This window comes from Sapajus apella, unplaced genomic scaffold (assembly GCF_009761245.1).
Source record: "Sapajus apella isolate SASKATOON/1434 unplaced genomic scaffold, GSC_monkey_1.0 scaffold2, whole genome shotgun sequence".
In the NCBI taxonomy this organism is placed as follows: domain Eukaryota; kingdom Metazoa; phylum Chordata; class Mammalia; order Primates; family Cebidae; genus Sapajus; species Sapajus apella.
The window spans coordinates 24,513,728-24,529,426 of NW_022436942.1; the positions used below are offsets into that span (position 1 = coordinate 24,513,728).

Below are 15,699 nucleotides of genomic sequence, written 5' to 3' on the forward strand. Positions count from 1 at the left end.
GAGTTTCGCTCTTGTTACCCAGGCTGGAGTGCAATGGCGCGATCTCGGCTCACCGCAACCTCTGCCTCCTGGGTTCAGGCAATTCTCCTGCCTCAGCCTCTTGAGTAGCTGGGATTACAGGCACGCACCACCATGCCCAGCTGATTTTTTGTATTTTTAGTAGAGATGGGGTTTCACTATGTTGACCAGGATGGTCTCGCTCTCTTGACCTCGTGATCCACCCGCCTCGGCCTCCCAAAGTGCTGGGATTACAGGCGTGAGCCACCGTGCCTGGCGAGTCTCCCTACATCTTAGACAACACTTGTCATTATTCAGCTTTCTAATGTTTGCCAATCTGATAGAACAGAACTATGAAGTGACATCGCTATTTTACATTGGATTTTTCTGATTATCAACAAGAGGAGCGTCTCTCCACATGCCCTGCTGAATTGAGTTTTCCCCCCTGTGAATTGCCCATTCATGGCCTTTGCCCAGTATTCTATTAAATTTTCCTATACTTTTCTTATTGATTTTTCAGACAGTCCTTTTACTACTCTAGATGATGAAATCATTGTCAGATGGGTTATAGATGAGGCAACTGTATTATATAAACCTTTCTGTTAGCTTTATCTATAGTGGCCTTCATTGAAATAACTCCTGAATTTCAATATGGTTAAATTCATCAGAATTTCTCCTTATACTTTGTGCTTTAGGCTCTTGTTTAATAAGAATTTTCTACTCTAGGATCACAAAGAGATCTTCATTTCTTTTATTACTCTTGCAGTTTTGTTTTTAATAGTTAGTCTTTAATTCATCTGGAATTCACTTTTATATTATTTAAGAAATAATCTCTTATAGACTAAATTATGTCTCCCCCAACCAACTCCAATTCATATACTGAAGCCCTAACTCCAAAAATGACTGTGTTTGGAGATAGGGCCTTTAAGGAGGTAATTAAGTTTAAATGAGGTTATTAGGGCGGGGTAGGGCCCTAATCCAACAGAACTGTTGTCCTTATAAGAAGAAGAAGAGACACCACAGAGAGAACGCTCTCTGTCTGTGCCTGCACAAGAAAAGGCCATGTGAGGGCTGGGCGCGGTGACTCACACCTGTAATCCCAGCACTGTGGGAGGCTGAGGCCAGCAGATCACAAAGTCAGGAGATCAAGACCATCCTGGCCAACATGGTGAAACTCTGTCTCTACTAAAAATACAAAAAAATTAGCTAGGCATAGTGGCTCATGCCTGTAGTCCCAGCTGCTCGAGAGGCTGAGGCAGGAGAATTGCTTGAACCCAGGAGGTGGAGATTCCAGTGAGCTGAGATCGTGCCACTGCACTACAGCCTGGGCGACAGTGTGAGACTTCATCTCAAAAAAAATAAAATAAAATAAAGGGCCACGTGAGGACATAGTCAGAAGGTACCATCTACAACCCAGGGAGAGAGGCTTCTCTGGAGACCCACGCTGCTGACACCTTGATCTTAGCTTTCTAGCCTCAGGAACTGTGAGAAAATACATTTCTGTTGTGTAAGCCATCCAGCCTGTGTAATATGTGAAGGCAACCTGAGCAGACCAATAAAGGATCCAACCTTATTTTTTCTCCATTTACCAAGATAACTCCATCTGTTAAACAATTCTCTCTGCCTTGATTTGTGGTGTCATTTTTATCACATATAAATGTTGAGTTGTTTTATGTTTTATGCTATGTTTCAGTTCTCTTACAGCATCTTAGTAGGCAATTCCCATGCCAATGTGGCACTGATTTCATTACTGTAGCCTTGTAGCCTCTCTGACTACCTGATAGAGTGAGTGCTCCATATCTGATTTTCTTTTTCAAAAGTGATTTTTATTCTCTCATATAAAATTGCAAATGAGATTGTTGGGTTCTTTTAAAATCTTTGCTGGAGGTTTGATAGGAATTTATTTGAATTTATAGATGAATTTGGAGAAAATTGACTGCCTCATAATGTTAGATCTTCTCTCCTCCCTGAACATGGGATATGCTATGGTCTGAGTGTTTGCTTCCCCCCAGAATTCATGTTGAAATCATAAATCCCCATGGTGATGGTATTAGGAGGTGGGACTTTTTAGGGAGTGATTAGTGCCTTTATAGAAAAGACCCCAGAGAGCTGCCTCACCCCTTCCACCATATGAGGACTGACATGGTGGGGCTGCTACCCCACTCAAATCTCATCTCAAATTATAGTTCCCATAATTCCCACCTGTCATGGGAGGGACCCAAGTGGGAGGTAATTGAATCAGGGGGCAGGCACTCCCATACTGTTCTTGTGATAGTGAGTGAGTTCTCACAATATTTGATGGTTTCTTTGTTTGTTTGTTTTTTGAGGTGGAGTTTCACTTGTCATTCAGGCTGGAGTGCAATGGTGCAATCTCGGCTCACTGCAACCTCTGCCTCCTGGGTTCTAGCGATTCTACTGCCTCCGCCTCCCAGGTAGCTGGGATTACAGGTATGCACCACCACACCCCACTGATTTCTTTTGTATTATTAGTAGAGACAGGATTTCACCATGTTGGCCAGGTTGGTCTTGAACTCCTGACCACAGGTGATCCACCCACCTCAGCCTCCCAAAGTGCTGGGATTATTGGCATGAGCCACCGTGCCTGGCAATCTGATGGTTTTATAAGGGGCTTTTCTCCTTCACATGGCACTTCTCCTTCCTGCTGCCCTGTGAAAGAGGTTGTGATTGCTTCCCCTTCTGCCGTGATTGTAAGTTTCCTGAGGCCTCCCCAACCGTACAGAACTGAGTCAATCCCACCCAAGTTCTGGGATTACAGGCATGAGCCACCACACCTGGCCTACAAGTTGATAATACTTTACAGTTTAGCATGATTTCCCTGATATACCTCCTGCCTCTCCTCCTCCAAGACAGCTATAATCCCAGTCTCATGTCCGTTATTCTTTTGCTCTCCTTTACATATAGTTTTATTGCCTCTTCGTGTATTTCTTCAGAGTATATGTGTTATGCATATATACATACACAACTTTAGCTATTTTATTTAAAAGCATATAATGCTTTATGTAGTATTTGCTGTCTACTTTTATTATTTAATATCGTATTACTAAGATTCACTCACATTATTACTATGGTTTATTCATTTTGATTGCTGTATAAGTCTCTATTGCGTTGATGTACCACGGCTATTATACACTGTCTTATTAATGAGTATTTGGGATGTATCCAAGTTTCTGCTATTATAAAATGAACCCCCTTTTTTTTGAGATGGGGTCTCACTCTGTCACCTAGGCTGGGGTGCAGTGGCACAATCTCAGCTCACTGTAACCTCTGCCTCCTGGGTTCAAGCGATTCTCCTGCCTCAGCCTCCTGAGTAGCTGGGACTACAGGCATGTGCACCACACCTGGTTAATTTTTGTATTTTTTAAAGTAGAAATAGGGTTTCACTGTATTGGACAGGCTGGTCTATGAACTCCTGACCTCGTGATCTGCCCGCCTCAGCCTCCTGAAGTGCTGGGATTATAGGTGTGAGCCACCACGCCCAGCCCACTATGAACACTCTTGCATGGTCGTTTCTGAAAAAGTTTTCCTTGATGACCAGGCACGATGGCTCGCGCCTGTAATCCCAGCACTTCAGGAGGCTGAGGCAGATGGATCACCTGAGGTCAGGAGTTTGAGACCAACCTGGCCAACATGGTGAAACCCTGTCTCTACTGAAAATCCCAAATTAGCCGGGCACATACCTCTAATCCCAGCTATTTGGGAGGCTGAGGCAGGAGAATCGCTTGAACCCAAGAGGCGGAGGTTGCAGTGAGCTGAGATAGTGAAACTGCATTCCAGCCTGGGTGACAGGAGTGAAACTCTGTCTCATAAAAGGAAAAAGTGTTCCTTGAGTCCCGGCACAGTGGCTCATGCCTGTCATCCCAGCACTCTGGGAGGCCAAGGCTGGCAGATCGCTTGAGCCCAGGAGTTTGAGACCAGACTGGCCAACATGGCCAAGCCGTGTCTCTAGTAAAAATGAAAAAATCAGCCGGGTTTGGTGGCACCTGCCTATAGTCCCAGCTACTTGGGAGGCTGAGGTGGGAGGATCACCTGAGTCTGGGAGGTTGAGGCTACAGTAAGCCAAGATCGCATGACTGCACGACAGCCTGGGCGGCTGGATTGAGACTTTGTCTTAAAAAAACAAAGTGTTTATTGAGTGTATATCTAGGAGTGGACTTATTTTCTAATTTTTTGAGATACGCGTGTAGCTTATTAATTTTTATCCTTTCTTCAAGTCTTTGAATACAAGCCTTTTAGACTTTACATTTCCTGTTAAATACTACTTTAGTTGTTCCATTATTATTTCCTTTTTGACCAATGAATTATTTAGAAATGTCTTTAATAACTTTCAAACATATGGAAATTATTTTTTGTTACTTATTTCTAGCACTGTGGTCAAATATTTAAAATCAATTGAGACTTGCTTTATGATCTAGTATGTGATCAGATTTTGCCAAATGTGTGCTTAAAGACTGTGTATTTTTCAGTTGTTGAGTGCCGTGATACGTGGAAAGTATTTCACTGGTTTCTAGCTTTCATTGTCGTATTGAGAGTTCAGTGTGTCTCCTTAAAAAATTGTCTTTTCTTTTCAAAAAAATTAAAACATTTTTTAATGTATTATTATTATTTGAGACAGAGTTTCACTCTTGTTGCCCAGGCTGCAGCATAAAGGTGCAATCTCAGCTCACTGCAACTTCCACCTCCCAGGTTCAAGCAATTCTCCTGCCTCAGCCTCCTGAGTAGCTGAAATTATAGGTGCATGCCACCATGCCTGGCTAATTTTTGTATTATTATTTTTTTTTGCAACAGAGTCTCACTTTGTCACCCAGGCTGGAGTACAGCGGCACAATCTCAGCTCACTGCAACCTCCACCTCCGGGTTCAAGCGATTCTCTGCCTCAGCCTCCCAAGTAGCTGGGACTACAGGCACGTGCCACCATGCCTGGCTAATTTTTTGTATTTTTAGTAGAGGCAGGGTTTCACCGTGTTAGCCAGGATGGTGTTGATCTCCTGATCTCATGATCTGCCCGCCTTGGCCTCCCAAAGTGCTGGAATTACAGGCATGTGCCACCACACCTGGCTAATTTGTTTTATTTTTACTAGAGGCGGGGTTTCACCATATTGGCCAGGCTAGTCTCGAATTCCTGGCCTCAGGCGATCCGCCTGCCTCGGCCTTCCAAAGTGCTGGGATTACAAGCGTAAGCTGCGGTACCCGGCCTTCTTTTCTAACGTGTTTAAGGTCTTCTCCTTGTCTTTGTTGTTCTTAAGTTTTACTTTAATGCTTAGGTATGGATTTCTTATGATTTATCTTTTTTTTTTTTTTTTTTTTTTTTTGAGACAAGGTCTCACTCCATCTCCAGGCTGCAGTGCAGAGAGAAGTGCAATCACAGCTCGCTGCAGCCTCAACCTCCTGGGCTCAGGTGATCCTTTTACCTCACCCTCCTGAGTAGTTGAGACTACAGGCCACCTGCTACTACACCCAGCTAAATTTTTTTTCTCATTTTTGTAGATAGGAGGTCTCACTATGTTGCCCAGGCTGGTCTTGAACTCTTGGGCTCCAGTGATCCTCTTGCCTTGGCCTCCCAAAGTGCTGGGATTACAGGTATGAGCCACCATGCCCAACCTAGAGATTTTTTTCCCCTCTGACCTATTTATTATGTTCCCTAGAAAATGATGTTGAAAATTTCTTGAGGCTGAGGACCCAGGTATTTTCCTTCAGAGAATATGGTTTTATTTTCCTGCCAGACATGTAGAGGTGCTAACCAGTCCTGACCCACTTCAAACGAAATACCTAACTTGTATAGTTTTGGATCATCCAGGGCTACAAATCAGCACAAAGATCGACTGTGGTTAAAACTCAGGGACTCAGCCTCGCTATCAGCTCAGCACAGAGGCAGCTTTCGTTAAAATCCTCTGGATGTGACAGTGGGACGGATTTATTTCTGGTTCAATTTTACATGAAGGATGAACCCTTTGGAGTCACAGCTTTTAGAGAATCTCCTATTAGATTGCTTACCTTGATTCCATCAAAAATAGGGACTGTGTTGACCGGGCACAGTGGCTCACGCCTGTAATCCCCGCACTTTGGGAGGCCAAGGCAGGCAGATCATGAGGTCAGGAGTTTGAGACCAGCCTGGTTAATAGGGCGAAACCCCATCTCTACCAAAAATACAAAAATTAGCTGGGCATGGTGGTGCACGCCTGTAATCCCAGCTACTCAGGAGGCTGAGGCAGGAGAATCGCTTGAACCCGGGAGGCAGAGGTTGCGGTGAGCCGAGATCGCGCCATTGTACTCCAGCCTGGGCAACAAGAGTGAAACACCATCTCAAAAATAAAACAAACAAACAACAACAACAACAGAGACTGTGAAAGTTGAAGTTCAAATTTGCCTGATTTGACAAATATCCTCACACTAAAGGATTTTTTTGTCTGTTTCCCTGAGTTCCTGTCTTCCCATAGACCTTAACCTAATACTTCTTTGCTATTCGGCCAGCTCATCTATGCTTGTAAAATAATTTGCATATCTTAACCATTTTTACTTGTTTCATGCAGAAAGATCAGTCCAGAATCCAGCCAGTCATATTATTGCAAATAGAATTTCTATTCCTAATTAATTACAAAAAAGCCTAATCGGGAACAGATGTGGCAGCTCACACCTGTAATCCCAGCCCTCTGGGAGGCCAAGGCAGGCAGATCACTTGAGGCCAGGAATTAAGAGACCAGCCTGGGCAACATGGCAAAACCCTGTCTCCACCAAAAATTTAAAAAAAAAAAAAAAATTAGCCAGTCATGGTGGCCCATGGCTGTAGTCCCAGCTACTCAGGAGGCTGAGAGGTTGGCTTAAGCCTGGAAGATGGAAGTTGCAGTGAGCTAAGATTGCACCACTGCACTCCAGCCTGGGCAACGGAGCAAGACCCCATCTTAAAGCAAAACAAAAAAAGCACAATAGGTAATGGGCAAATAGCATGGACAATTAATTCATAGAAGAAATACAAACAGCCAGTAATATATGAAAAGATGCCTAACCTCACAAACAGGCAGGAAAAGGCAAATTAAAATAACAATGTAATACTGCTTTTGGCCCATCAATTTAGCAAAAATTAAACATTAATAATATTAAGTGCTTACACTGTGGGAGGAATGTAAATTAGTGAAGTATTTTTGGAAGGCATTTTGACAGTATCTATCAAAATAACAAATGTACATACACATTGACCCAGAAATTCTGCTTTTAGAAATCTTTTTCAACACAGTGCTTGTGTATGTGAGCAAAGACAGATGAAGTAGGCCTGGCACAGTGGCTCATGCCTGTAATCCTAGAACTTTGGGAGGCTGAGGCAAGAGGATTGCTTGAGGCCAGGAGTTCAAGACCAACCTGGGCAACCTGGGCAACACAGTGATACCCCATCTCTACAAAATAAATAAATACAAACAAATAATAAAATAAAAAATTTAAATGGCCAGGTGCAGTGGCTCAAGCCTATAATCACAGTACTTTGGGAGGCAGAGGCTGGCAGATCACCTGAGGTCAAGAGTTCGAGACCACCCTGACCAACATGGAGAAACCCCATATCTACTAAAAATACAAAAATTGGCTGGGCATGGTGGCGCATGCCTGTAATCCCAGCTACTCAGGAGGCTGTGGCAGGATAATCACTTGAACCCAGGAGGCAGAGGTTGCAGGGAACCAAGATCGTGCCACTGCACTGCAGCCTGGGCAATAAGAGCGAGACTCCATCTTAAAAAAAAAAATCAAGGAAACAAAGATATACTGAATATACCTTGAAGCATTGTTTGTAACAGTGGAAAAAAAATTAGAAACAATTTAAATGTTCATCAATAGAGGAAGGGTTAGAGGAAGTACGGCATGTGTAGATATGCCTCCATTCACGGAGAATAAGATAAATCTCTACATGGGTTGCCCTGAAAATCTCTCTGATCCATGTTGTTCATGGTTGGAAAAAAAAGCCAAATGTAATGACACACACACACAAACACACACATATATTATATACATATACACACACACATATATATAAATATGTATATATAGACACACACATATATATGTACACTTGAGGCCAGGAGTTCAAGACCAGCCTGGGCAACATAGTGAAACTTCCATCTTTACTGTGTGTGTGTGTGTGTGTGAGAGAGAGAGAGAGAGAGAGAGCAAGCGAGAGAGGAGAGAGACAGAGACAGAGAGAGGCTGGCTATTCACATTTTTTGTAAATGCTGGAATGGCCATTCTTTTTTTTTTGAGACAGGATCTCATTCTGTCACCCAGGCTGGAGCACAGTGGTACAATCAGGGCTCATGGCAGCCTTGACCTCCCTGGGATAAAGCAATCCCCCCGCTTCAGCCTCCCCAGTACCTGGGACTACAGGCATGCACTAGTGCGCCCAGCAAATTTTGGTACTCTTTGAAGAGATGGTGTCTTGCTATGTTGTGCAGGCTGGTAACTCCTGGGCTCAAGCGATCCACCCTCCTTGGCCTCCTAAAGTGCTGGGATTACAGGCATGAGCCACCGTGCCCTGCCAGAATGGTCATTCTTAACATTGGCTGCACAATGTAATCACTTAAGGACTTTTTAGAAATAGTGATGCCTGGAGCCCACTCCAGGGATTCTGAGATAATTGGTCTGGGGCACAACCTGGGCAACAGGATTTTTAAAATCTCCCCATGTGATTCTAATGTACAGCCTCGATGGAGAACCTCTAGACACAATGACGCTCTTTAAAACGTGTTTAACTTAAAGAGAAAGGTGAGGAAAAGGGTTTGCTTTTTAAAGTTGTATGATGTTTGAATCTTCCACCTGGATAACTACTTGGTAATGATAGAAAAAGATATAAAAGAATCGGAAATATTTTCCTGTCTATTAATTGAAAACTACTTGCCGGACACGGTGGCTCCCGCCTGTAAGCCCAGCACTTTGGGAGGCCAAGGCGGGCGGATTACCTGAGGTTGGGAGTTCCAGACCAGCCTGACCAACATAGAGAAACCCCGTCTCTACTAAAAAATACAAAATTAGCTGGGCGTCATGGCGCATGCTTGTAATCCCAGCTATTGGAGAGGCTGAGGCAGGAGAATCGCTTGAACCCGGGAGGTGGAGGTCGCGCTGACGCCATTGCACTCCAGCCTGGGCAACAAGAGCAAAACTCCGTCTCAAAAATAAAACCAAAACAAACAAACAAACCCAAAAAACTACTCTGCGTCAGACACACGGTTCAGCGCTTGCGTTTTTCACACTAGTTATCATTAATCTCGTTCTCGGCTGTTCTCACTTAGGTCATCTCTGTGTCTGCTGCATCTAGTACCTTGTCAGCCATTCAGTAAAAATGAGTTCCCCGCCAGATTCTCCTCTGGCCTGAAGAGCAGCCCCAGCATCAAGCAGGAGGGATGGTCAGGGACAAGGAGTCTTTAACCTGTGCGGAGAGGCCATAAGAACAACTAGGTAGGTGAAAAAGGATATCACATTTTGCTTTTCAAATCCTCTTTCCCGGAAGCCCAGAAAAGCTACCTCGAGCACGTTAACCTCAGCCTCAGCAAGGGTCCTGTTACTGCGAGGCCACTGTCAGCCAGCAGGTGGCAGGCCTGGGCAGGAATTGGAAGAGCGTCCCCACCCCACAGGCTTGAGGCTATAGCTGAGGCTTCCAGGTTCAGGTGCAGTGTCACGGTCTTGGCAGGGCAGACACACAGGAGGGTGGTGGGGTTCTGTTTCTGGCCCAAAGGAAAGGGAGTTATTTCTGTAGATCAGCTTTGGCCAGCCTGGATGGGTACCCAGAGTGTGAGAATTTCTTTTCTTTTTTTTTTTTTTCCAGTTGGAGTCTTGTTCTGTTGCCCAGGCTGGAGTGCCATGGCAAGATCTCTGCTCACTGCAACCCTCTGCCTCCCAGATTCAAGCCTACCTCCCAGATTCAAGCAGTTCTCCTGCCTCAGCCTCCCGAGTAGCTGGGATTACAGGCGTGACCCACCACACCCAGCTAACTTTTGTATTTTAGTTTCTTTTTTTGAGACAGAGTTTCACTCTTGTAGCCCAGGCTGGAGTGCAGTGACGCCATCTTGGCTCAGTGCAAACTCTGCCTCCTAGGTTCAAGCGATTCTCCTGTCTCAGCCTCCTGAGCTGCTGGGATTATAGCCACCAAACCTGGCTAATTTTTGTATTTTTAGTGGAGATGGGGTTTCACCATGTTGGCCAGGCTGGTCTTGAACTCTGACCTCAGGTGATCCGCCCACCTCAGCCTCCCACAGTGCTGGGATTACAGGTGTGAGCCACCACGCCTGGCCAACTGTGAGGATTCTTTTACCTTCTACCTGCATCAATGCCCTGTCCCAAAGTGCCCTGTCCAGGCCTCCCTCCTCAAGAGGACCCCATAGGGATCCCTTCCTAGCCCCTGCCAAGTTCCCCAGGCTGGGTCCTGACCCTGTGTATGCCTTTGCTGATAGAGATGACTGTGGTAGTGGGGCATGGAGGTGTTGGTTAATGTGTAAAATAATGGATAGCATCTGGATGATACGGATACAGTCTCAGGCTGGAGGTTGTAAGGATTAAAAGCAAAGGCACTTTACGGATTACCCTCCTTTGGACCTCTCAGCCTTGGGGCCTGATGGGAGTTCACAAGGATGCCCCTTTGCCTGCCACCCCAATTTCTCTATCACTGTCTTCAGTGTCTTCTGCTGGTACTCCTCTGTCTGCCTGTCTTCCCCTTTTCTTCAGCTTGATCTTTCCCATCTCACAGTCTGGCTCTTTCCATCTCTCTCTCCTCCGACGCTCTCTCTTAAGCCCTGATAATGTACATTGCCTGGCGCACAGCTTGGTTCTCCCTACTTTGCTCTCTGACTGCTATGCCTAATCTCCAGCCATCTAATCCTTTGGGCTGGGTTTTTGCTGAGTCTTAACTTGAAGAATTCAATCAGAAGGGAAGGTTGGTGGTGGGCTGGTGGGGGCTGGGGTGCAGGGGCAAATCTACAGAGAAGGGGGTCCGGAAACTTTTGAGTCTGGTTTGGAGCATCAACCAGCCACCTTTAGGAAACCAAATATTGTGTCATCTCATCCTTTTCCTTTCTTCTGGGATCTTTCTCCAGCAGAAGCCCCTCTTCTCCCAGCCTCCAGGCTTGGTGGCAGTTACAGTGGAGCTGGCAGGCAGTGGGGAAATGGCCCAGGTCAGCTGAAGGACTAGATGCAGGATAGGACCCAGCAGAACAGGGCAGAGAATGGAGGAGGGGGCCTCTGACCCAGCTCTAGCCCCTTCTAGGGGTCCTGTGTGACCTGCCATAGGTCATGCCCCCTACTCCCCAACCATGATCTACATCACAAAAACCACAGCTCATAACTCAGTGCCGGCCAGGAAGGTCTGGGATTGATTTAGGATCTGCTCTGACCAGCTCAGCCTCACTGGACTATGACCCCTGGGGTGGGGGTGAGAACAAGGGTCATGGGTGAAGTTCAGGCATGGATGTCATGACCACCACTACAACATACCTGTTGCAGATTCTTCTGCACTCCTAGTGGATTGGAGGGGAGGTCCAGGCACATGAGTTCAAGGTTCTCACTGAATAACCCATTCTCTCTGGCACAGCTCAGGGCCGTGGTGAGGGAGTCACAGTCATTGCCTAGTGGGCCTTCAGGGACAGCATCCTCAGGATTCAGGCTCAAGGCACCTTCCAAAGCAGACAGAGCTTCATTGTCCACCGAAAGGGCAGTCAGGTAAGTCCTAAGTAAGTCCTTCCACCCATCGCCACCAGCCTGTTACACAGAGCTGCTCAGACCTGGTGTGCATTTTTGTTTGCAAAATTTTTACATTTATGTTTAACCTGGTATATTTCATGTTGTCAGTTTCCATTCATCCACCACTCTCTTCTGGAGATATCACTAAAGAATATTCTCTACTCTGAGTATTTCACTTTCTTGTCCATCATCCACAGTAAATACATTTACATCTGGACCCAGGACATATGAATGTACATGTAACTAATGTTTCATAAAACTCTGTAAAGCACTGTGATGTTTTCTACTCTATTGCATTTTGTCGTAAGGAAAAAGAAGTTTTTAAAATGATTCTGTGAACAACTAGTGGGCTGGTGCTTAGAGTTTCTAGTAAATAACCTCTTACATTTTTACACCTTCACAAGTCTTTAAAGCCCATTTTTCAAACATAGAATCCATATCATGTTTGACCTATCTTACAGACGAGAAAACAGAGACTCTGTGAGATCTGTTTGAGATCACCCAGCTGGTGTGTGGCAGAAATGGGATTCCGAGTCAGGTCTTTTGTACACCTGTTCGCGGTGCCCTAATTCCCCATCGCTTCTCTCTTTCCCTGCCCTCTGAGACCCTTCCGATCGAGGTCATTGTCTGTTTCCAGTGTGAAGGCCTTCCCCTTCCATGAGGAAGATAGAGACACAGCAGCTGAGTAAGTTTGTTCCCAGTCATCTGTTAACACCGCGCCATCTGTCAATTCCTCCCTCAGCCTCCCTCCCGCTACCCAGAGGCCAGAGTGGGGGAAGAGGCCATTTTAGAGTCTGGGCCTCCAGACCCCCACCCACGAAGAGACTCAGAATACCCACAGAAAGCTCATTTTTCAGCTCAGAGCTAACAGCAGTGGACTAAAATTACAGGACAGCACAAGAACAAGACCAAGGACTTCCTGAGGTCAGAGGGATAAAGCAATGGGAGTCACCCCTCCCTGACCACTGGGCCTTGTCTTCATGCCCCCACACCTCCACCCCCACCTTGCTGAGGCTTCAGAGCTGTGAGGAAGGTGAGCTGATCCCAGCAGCAGAAGCTCTGCAAGCCGCTTCAAGTGCAGCAAAGCAAGTCCATCTTACAGGGGCCTGGGCAGATTTATGGGGCCTTGGGTGTGGCTGGCTGTTGCTCATCCTCTGCCTTTCTAATTCTCCCGTTTCCTTGCCCACCCCGCCCCCTCCTCAAGAAGGCCTTTGTGCAGGACAATGAGGAATCTATAAATTCTGGGGGACAGGAATGGGGGGAGGGGAGGAACACTGGTAACTTCAGCTCTCCCGTCCACCCTGGGGGCCCTGCATAGATAGCAATGAGGGGCTTACATGGAGTGGCCCCATCTCATCTGATCCATACCGGAGCCCAGAGACGAAAGTCAGCCAAGCCCAACCACTGGCTTTCACAGATGAAGAAACTGAGGCTCAGAGGCAGAGGGTGGTCTCCAGTCCCTGCTTCATTCACTCTGCCTCTCGCTAATGTATTCATTCTCCTCTTACCTATGCCCTGGTCATTCCCTTATCCGGGCTTTCACTCCACAAACACCTATGGAATTCTAGCTGTGCACCAGGCCAGCTACAGAGCAGGCAATGATGGTGAGACCCAGCCACCCCCCCAACCCCCACCCTGGAGGGCCATACAGCAGTGAGCTGTGGTTCCAGAAGAGCCACAGCATAGCTCCAGCCCCAGTTCTCCCAGCTGGCAACCTGCACCCTTTCATCAGCAAGCCCTACATGGCTTTCATGAGCATTTCAGAGTCTGATCCTGGTGGGGGCCCTGGGAGACAGGTATTATGCACACCGCCCCCACTGTTTTGCTAATGTGGCCTCAAGAGGGTACATGGTTGCCCAAGATCACCCCTCTGGTGGGTGGCAGAACTGAACCAGGAACCAGCCTCTTTCCTCTGCACCGCTCCAAGAGCTGTGGGGACCTAGAATACGGGTGTGAGCTGAGGCTCAACTTCCTCTTGTACCACCCTGCCCAGCTGGCCCTGTGCTGACCCCCATGCTGAGCCTTCCCTGGTGTTCTTCCCATCTTCCCACAGTAGTTCTTAAATGTCCCAGGCTCACCCTGATCTCTTTACACCGCTCATCTATCTGTTGGATGGTAATAACGAATTCAGTGCTTATGCTGCCTGTGTGTCACGGTGTGGATCTGTGTGTGTGGTGTGTCTGCTTGTAAACTGAGGATATTAGTGTCTACTTCACAGGAGGATTGAATGGATTAAACTATGTAGAGCACTTAGAATGATGTCTGGCACACAGAAAGCATTCAAGTGTCAGCTGATTAGCTGTCAGCCAAGATTATTGTTATAGTAAGCCATGGGTCTGCCCATGTGTGCAAGGGATCTAGATGTGTACCAGGTGAGTACAGGTGTTTATAGCTGGCCCCACCCAGGAAGAAGCCCTCTCGGAGGTGACCAGATGAACCAGCATCCAGTTTGGTCCCAGGGACCCCTTTCCTGAAATATATGGAGCATGTATTGAGTGCATCTTGGTTTGCACCAGGCATTGTGCTACAGAACAAGAAAGACAAGGTCCCGGTGTTCATGAAGCTAACATTCTGGTAAGTGAAACAGACCACAGACCAAGTGAATAAGAAAGATAATTAGAGAATGTGGTGAGTCCTGTGGAAGAAATATATAAGGTTAAGTGACAGACTGGATCAGGCAGTTAGGGCTGCTTTATTATTGTGGTCAGGGATGATGGGAAGGTGATGTTCCTGGGAAGAATCTGGGCAGAGCGATCCAGGAAAAGCAACAGCAAGGCCAAGGCCAGAAGTGGGGGAAAGCTTGTCAAGTTCAAGGAACAGAAAGGCAGCCAGTGTGAGCAGTGTCTGGGCAGTGAGGAGGATTGGAAGAGGGGTCTGTGTGGGTAGGCGCTGGGAGAAAAGGCTGTTGCTTCCTTCCCAGGGCAGCCATGTTAATCGGGGAGTGACATGTCCTGGTGCTTTCCTGATTTGTATTTCTAAAGGTCTCTTTCCCTGCGGTGTGAACTGATAGCCAGAGACCCTGGGAGAGCAGACAGGAGCCTTTTTGATTGTGCAGAGAAGTAACAGGGGCTTGGGCAGTTGAGAAGTGAGGGAGGGGCAGGGGCTGTTTTAAGAACCGTGTTAGAGAAAGAGGAACAAGACTGGGTGAGGGTGGGAGAGGAACTGAAGAAGGAAGAAAGGCCCAGGGAGCCCAAATGATCCAGTTGTTTCTACCCTGGGCCAGGAGAGGTCCCCTGCCCTCTTTGGCCCTGGCCCTGACCCACAGGGGCCAACCTTAGCCATTTGCTCTCCCATGTGTCTACACTCAGCAGCCTTAAATCAAGGGCAGGCCAGGCTGGCTCAACCGAGACTTTTGTGAGAAATGGTGCCCCCTGCTCTCCTTCAGAACGAGTCAGCACCTGCCAAGGCCCAGTTTGTAATCCCATTCGCCCACAACCACGCCTCCCACTTTGTATAGGTCACAACCTGCACAACAGTACAGCTCCCCTCTCCCTAGCCTGGGCCATTGGCTCAAACCTGAAAAATCTTCGTAACTTTGAGGACCTGCAGGGCCGGGGCTGGCTGAGGCCCTGGCCTGAAACAACTCCCGGGGTGGGCCGGCCGGAGACTCGGCCTTTCCGAAGGGAATCTCTCAGCCCCGGTCCCAGGAGAAGGAGCAGTCTTCACAGCGCCCTCACACCACACTCTCCTAGAAGCGGGGATGCCCGCGCCCCCGTGGCCGGAGCCGCCCCTCCCGGACCCCCGCCCCGCCGGTTCCTCCCGCCGGAGCGAGCTGCCGAGCTGATCTTCAGGCCCCGGGCTACGGAGGGGAGGGTCCGCGCCGTAATTGCTGCCATCTGCTCCCTCCTCCCTCCTCTTCCCCCACAGAGGCTCGCGCGCCGGCCCCGCGCCCCCGCATGCGAACGCCCCCCTTTTACGGGCAGGCTTGACCACCGAGGGGCAGGAGCTTCAGGTGGCCCGCGAGCACCCCCGGGGCGA

At 47.5% G+C, this 15,699-nt stretch overlaps 1 protein-coding gene across 1 annotated transcript in view; it reads right to left on the minus strand.

Moving 5' to 3' along the window:
• The window catches only part of ANKRD33 (ankyrin repeat domain 33), a 23,937-nt gene extending 8,483 nt beyond the window's left edge, over positions 1–15,454 (minus strand). The window contains exons 1-2 of the mRNA XM_032293504.1: positions 15,265–15,454; positions 11,476–11,654 (exon numbers count right to left, since the gene is read on the minus strand). The gene's annotated coding sequence lies outside the window, so the exon portion shown is untranslated. The remainder of the gene's footprint in view (positions 1–11,475; positions 11,655–15,264) is intronic.
• Between the last annotated feature and the right edge of the window lie 245 nt (positions 15,455–15,699).